The sequence below is a fragment of the Sinocyclocheilus anshuiensis genome, unplaced genomic scaffold (genome assembly GCF_001515605.1).
Source record: "Sinocyclocheilus anshuiensis isolate Anshui unplaced genomic scaffold, SAMN03320099.WGS_v1.1 scaffold1924, whole genome shotgun sequence".
NCBI classification, from domain to species: Eukaryota; Metazoa; Chordata; class Actinopteri; order Cypriniformes; family Cyprinidae; genus Sinocyclocheilus; species Sinocyclocheilus anshuiensis.
Window position 1 is genome coordinate 83,624 of NW_015558721.1, and position 6,646 is coordinate 90,269.

At 39.4% G+C, this 6,646-nt stretch overlaps 1 long non-coding RNA gene across 1 annotated transcript in view; it reads right to left on the minus strand.

Moving 5' to 3' along the window:
- The window catches only part of LOC107681469 (uncharacterized), a 23,479-nt gene extending 18,779 nt beyond the window's left edge, over window positions 1-4,700 (minus strand). Inside the window, exon 1 of the long non-coding RNA XR_001633256.1 lies at window positions 4,690-4,700. This is a non-coding gene — a long non-coding RNA (uncharacterized LOC107681469). The remainder of the gene's footprint in view (window positions 1-4,689) is intronic.
- Window positions 4,701-6,646: the final 1,946 nt, after the last annotated feature.

The window sequence follows — 6,646 nt, forward strand, 5'->3', positions numbered from 1 at the left end:
GCTGACATCAGTCTTCACTCTACCTATAACCATATTACCACACACTCGATCTGCTATTTGTTGTCATTCACTCACATTCTGATCTCTTCTTCTGTCTTCTTCCTGTTCCTGTTCCATGTTGTTCCATGTTATGCTGAGCGATATAGTAAAACAATATAGATATACATTATTTACATTCAAAAGTTTGTGGTTATGTTTTTGAAAGAAGTCTCTTATGCTCACCAATCATTTATTTGATACAGTAAAAACAGTAATATTGTGAAATATTATTAGAATTTAAAATGTAACATTTATTTAAAAAAATAAGTTTTCTATTTTAATAAATTTTCAAATGCAAAGCTGAATTTTCAGCAGCCATTACTCACGGTTTCAGTGTTGCATAATCCTTCATAATCATTCTAATGTACGCTATACTCAAGAAACATTATTTATTATTATTAATATTGAAAACAGTTGTGCTGCTTAATGTATTTGTGGAAACCGTGATAGATTTTCCCAGATTCTTTGGTGAATGGAAAGCTTAAAAGGACAGCATATATATGCTGTTCTTAATATTTGTGTATTTACTCTGAAATGGCTTAAAAGTTTTTAATTTCACTTTTAAGCCATTAACTTAATAAGTTTTTTTTATTTCGCTGTCATCAAACAACCTTTTTACTCAATTAGATTCTAGATGCTTAATGTAAAATTAACATATATATATTGAAAATAATAGATTTTATAGCATATTTACATGCTGGTTTCTATTAAATTAACCTGAAAAAAAATCTTAAAAATGTAAATACATTTTCATTTTTTTCACCAATATAACAATATACTGTATAGTAATAATAAATAGCAACACCTACCTAAATATATTTAAATAAGACATTTTAATATATGAAAAATGCTACACAGAATCATTTTTAAGTGATGGTGCAAAAGAATTGTTGGACAGTTTGAACTGTGACTCACAGAAATAAACTGAATTTTTCAACTTTAAAGCTGCATTTGTTGCTGAAATTAATCACAGAAGCAGTATAAAACATGAGTCTCAAGAAAATTTATGATTGCAAAAATATAGCCGCAAGTTTCGTTGTGAAACTTAATGCGCATTAAAACTGCGTATTTCATAATTGCATAATTTTATATCACCAGCAAATTCATTTTAAATGTATCAAGCTGCAAACATGCTCTCTCTTTCTTTTTCTCGATTTCTCTCTCCCTTTTCTCACTCTTTCCATCAGACGGCAGTGACGATGGTGGCAGCATCTGTGTTTTGCCTGGACCTGCTGACCCTGTGCTGTCAACCTGCCAAGAGGCTTTCTGCTTTTTCTCGGCCATGTTAGCTGTGTGAGAGCTGGCGTTCCAGAGTGCATTCTAGGCATGAAAAACAGCACTGGAAAACTAAGCCATCCAGATTTACACACTTAAAGAGACATGTTCGGACCACCAAAGTTCAGGACTCCCGCTGTAAGCCTGATCATTTACAGTCTGGGAGCGTAAGGCACCTCTGTGAATATTTAAGCAGACCTCCCCAAGACAAACATGCAGACGCGTACATGCGCAAAAGCACATGCCTGTCTTCTCAAACAGCTGTTGAGGAAACAGTCTGTGATGTCAGACTCTGTGTTAGTCGCTCTACTCCAAAAACCAGCTTGTTTTCAGAATTATAGGCTGAATAATGGTTAATGTAATAGGTAACTCAGTGTAAGAGATGACTGTTGAATGTAAGCTGCGAAAGACTTACTATAGACTAGCACTTATGACAGTATGTAAGCAGCTCAAACTGACTCAAACACACCACACATGCAACAATTCCAGGCAATATGGAATTTTCAAAGAACTATTTGTGCTTGAAGTTAAACAAATTATTTGATTTACCTTTAGCCCATTAAATTAAAACACATTTAGGTCAGTACCAGAGAATATTTTCCACAGTTATATTCACATATAAGAAATCAGGTCAGGAAATACCCAACGATTGACAAATAAGTTCACTTGTGATTGCATTTTAATTATTTTAAACAAAAGCTATTTTTAAATATATTGGCACTATACTAGTTACTCTCAATATTAAAAACAGCAACTGGTGTTTGAGGAATAAGCAGGCGTCTGATGTTGTAGGTTGTAGAGTACCTGACCTGGGATGCCCTGACCGTGAGCGCTGTGGGATTAGTTTCAGCTAAGGGAGTGTGTGTAACAGTGTGTAAGCGTAGCGGCAGTGTAACTGCAACAACAGACTCCTGTTGAGCTTTCACACTGACAGCTGCGGAACACAACTGCGGCTCTATACTGAAAAGAATGTGATTTATATTGAGTATTTCCTTCAGTATCACTGGCAAGGCTACATAAAGGCCAAGGTGGTACTGGCCCACTCAGATTGATGGCTGGTTTTGACTGCATGTTTTTGATGTCTCTCTTATCTGTCACACATTTTTTGTCTTGGAGTCTTTACTAATGAGCTGATGAGTTTAATCAGGCGTGTTTGGTTAGGGAGACATCTAAAATTGGCAGTGTTGGGGGTTCTCCAGGACCAGGGTTGGGCTGATATAAAGAATAAGTAATAAGATCCTGGTGGATGAGTTTTGATCGTCCAGTTGTGCCCTATTCTATAGAGAATGGTAAATACAAGAGCTGTAAATCTGACAGATCAATCCAATCTAAGCATGCACCCACTGTAAAACATTCCCTGATTGGTCTTTACTTATCACCCCTACCCACTATACCAACACACCATACTTAAGATTCATACGTAAGATTGGTTGAACTTCCCAACATTTTCAAATGACGTTGGAAAACACTGCCGGAGCCTTGCAGAGTTTAGATTCAACCCTAATTAAACAGACCTGATCCAACTGATCAAGTCCATCAGGCTTATTTGAAAACTACATGGTATGTGTGTTGGAGCAGGGTTGGAACAAAACTCTGCAGGGCTCCGGGCCCTCCAGGAAGTGAGTTTGACACCCCTGTCCTACAGCTTTAGCAAAGCAGCATATAATGCCATTTTATGACAATTGTCTATAGATCTATGTGTCGTGTTATGTTTGGGCTCATTTGAATTGAGAAAACCTGATCTAAATAAATATACTATGGTTTACTAATGTTTGGTAGAAGCTACAAACCAAAATGTGGCCCAAAGCCGCATTTGTATACTGTTTACAGGTGCATCTCAATAAATTAGAATGTCGTGGAAAAGTTCATTTATTTCAGTAATTCATCTCAAATTGTGAAACTCGTGTATTAAATAAATTCAATGCACACAGACTGAAGTAGTTTAAGTCTTTGGTTCTTTTAATTGTGATGATTTTGGCTCAGATTGAACAAAAACCCACCAATTCACTATCTCAACAAATTAGAATATGGTGACATGCCAATCAGCTAATCAACTCAAAACACCTGCAAAGGTTTCCTGAGCCTTCAAAATGGTCTCTCAGTTTGGTTCACTAGGCTACACAATAATGGGGAAGACTGCTGATCTGACAGTTGTCCAGAAGACAATCATTGATTTATTGAGATGCACCTGTACATGTATTTGCAGGGCTCTACAGTGCGACCATTTCAGTCGACTGAAAACTACTGCGTGCGACTATGAAATTGTTTTTAGGAGCACCAATGCGACTGACCCGAACATCATCATACTTGTGATTGCGCTGAGGGGAGCTTCAAATGTTTCTACGTGTTTTTGCAGCGTTGAGTAATGTATCACAGACGTATCTCACGAATCCTTTCATAAGCAAAGTGAGAGCTTCATTGCGCAGTGTAGAGAGCTTCGTTGATTATAGATGTGAGATCGAGATGAACTAAGATGAGTGACAGCTTTTAATGATTTTTAAAGGAGTTTGTAAATGTGAATTTTGAACGTGCTCCTACATTTTTTAAGTTAGGAGCACAAGTGCTCCTAAAAAGAAAAGTAAGCGTAGAGCCCTGATTTGATATTGTCTGGTTTTGATATTGTCTGTATTGTATTCTGCTAGTTGAGAACTTTTCAGTGATATAACAGCTCACATTTTCAAGTAAAGTCCCATTTTTATTTTCAATTTAGGCATATGTTTTCGGCTCATATTTCTGGCCTTTTTGTCTTTCAGTCAAAACCTGATAATGCTGCTGAAATTAACTTTGCTATTTTTATCTCATGAATCATAAAATTATGTGCTTTAGTTTGAGAGTAGACACTGAGGTCCACCCTTTATCACCAAGCTCTACTCAGTTTAAAATTTCTGCTGGTTAGGTTTATGGGTGGAGGACCTTCATGCTTACTTTTTTCTAAAAATCATGTTTTTGTATGAATCAGATAATATACATTTACACCATATTGCTTTCTCATGAGATCGGTTTGGGCTTATAGTGAATTTTCAGTGTTTTCTTTTGACTTTTACATGTTATGTATGACAAAATAAGGCTCAGCGTCAAAAAACGTTCCCTGATGGAGGAAAAAGATATGTTGTGTCAAGGTTCCAACAATAGGGGTCGCACTTGGGAGCCCAGGCACCTCTGACATCTTTGAGAAAAGGCCAATGAAATTGGCGAGCAAAATTTGCATCGCTTGCCAATCCCTGGGTATCCAGTTATAAATAGTTCAGCGTCTCAACCAACTCAGTGGCAGTTCAGAGTTGTGGCATAAAGGACACAATGTTTCTGTTCCTTCCATCAGCGAACAAGGGTTACCATACGTAACCAAGACATTCCCTTTCAGTCAGTCACTTTGACGTTGTGTCAAAGTTCAGACACTAGGGGTCCCTATACTAAGCGCCACAACTGCCTTAACTGTTTTACGAGCCCATGGTGGCGCAGATGCTGATAAGACCTGCATGTGACCTGCATGCTAACCCTAACCCTAACAAATGCACTTCTCATATATGGCCCAATAACCCAATACAGGAGTAGTCCAGCCTGCAGCTCTACAAATGTCTGCTAGTGGGGCACCATTTACCAAAGCTGACAAAGCAGCACTGGTCAACACCCCTGGTCGAGTGTGCCCTCACTCCCAAGGGGCATGGTAAGCCTCTGGACTGATAAGTCGTGAGATTTGCATCCAAAATCCAGTGGGAGATTCACTGTTTGGAGAAAGCCTTCCCCTTCTACTGCCCTCCAAAGCAGACAAAGAGCTGTTCAGACAATCTGAAACTCTATGTGTGCTACAAATAGAAGTGCAGAGCTTGCACTGGGCACAACAGAGACAGGTCTGGGTCTCCCTTGTCAGAAGGGATAGCTTACAGGATCACCACTTGTGCCTAAAGGGAATAGTGGGAACCTTGGTCACATATCCAGACAGGGATCTCAGGACAGCGTTAGAGTCTGCCGGACTGAATTCTAGGCACATTTCATTGACAGAAAGGGCTTGCAGATCCCCCCACCTTCTTGATAGAAGTGAGTGCAGTCAGGAAGGAACTGGAGTTTGCCGAGGTTCATCCTTGTGGCTTGATAACAGACCTGGTGCAGCCAAGCATGAGGAAATGGAGTGTCTGTGTCTGAACAGGCTTCGATGCCTAAATTCAGCGTCCGGTCGCCATGATGACAAGGGCCATGAACGCGGTGTATGTGTGTATGACCCAGGGAAATAGGAAATTGCTCTTTTGTTGACTGTTTGGTGGTCTGCCAAGTAGCAGACAGCCGAAGTGATGCAGCATCCACCTCCCGTCCCTCCGTTGGAAGTGGAGCTAGGCTGGTCAACAAATCCCTCCTCCCTGGGTAGCTCGTCTCAGGTCCGATTTGAAGCCCTCCAAGGGTTCTTAGTAGCCTGATGACGAGCTGGCAGTGCCACCTTCCTGTGAGCAGTTTGCCATTGTTCAGGCTTTACTGCCATCCCTGGCGACGAGCAGGTGGAGGTTGCTGCTTCAGGGTTCCAGGGGTAGAACCCAGCCAACACTGAGGCAGAATGTGTTTAATGTCCTCTGTCTACTTTTTAACTGTCGAGAACTGCAGAGTAAAAGCTTCGACAGTGTCACCAAAAAGACCAACCTAGGAAATGGGGGTGTCGAGAAAGTGAATTTTCTCTGCATCCTGCATCCCTGTCAGGTTGAGCCACAGGTGGCGCTCCTAGAGTACTAATGAGGACATTTCCCTCCCCAGAACCTGCGCTGGGTTAGGACCACCCTCGTGCAGATCTTACAACACCTTGCAACCCTCTACGGACACCTTGGCAATTGAATCGCCATTGGCTAGTAATTTTTTTAGTTTACTTGCCAGACTGATTTTATATATATATATATATATATATACATACATACATACATACATACAGTCGTGGTCAGAATTGTTGGTACCCGTGGTAAATATGATCAAAAAAGGCTGTGAAAATAAATCTGCATTGTTAATCCTATTGATCTTAAGTCAAACAGCACCTACATCACCAGAGGTTGTTTGGGAGGGTTTCAAGAAAAAAAATCAAGAAAAGAAAATGCTCTCATCCAAAAACAAACTCCAGCATATTAATTCTTATTCTTTAATGAAAGTTTTTGTACATTTTTAAAAATAAAAGATCAATAGAATTAACAATGCAGATTTATTTTCACAGCCCTTTTTGATCATATTTACCAAGGGTGCCAAAAATTCTGACCACGACTGTACATGAAAATGTTTGTAAAATGGCACAGTTTTTAAATATCTCAACGTACACTCTTAACATCAGTCAGCCAAGCATTATAATATGATAATAAGTATTATT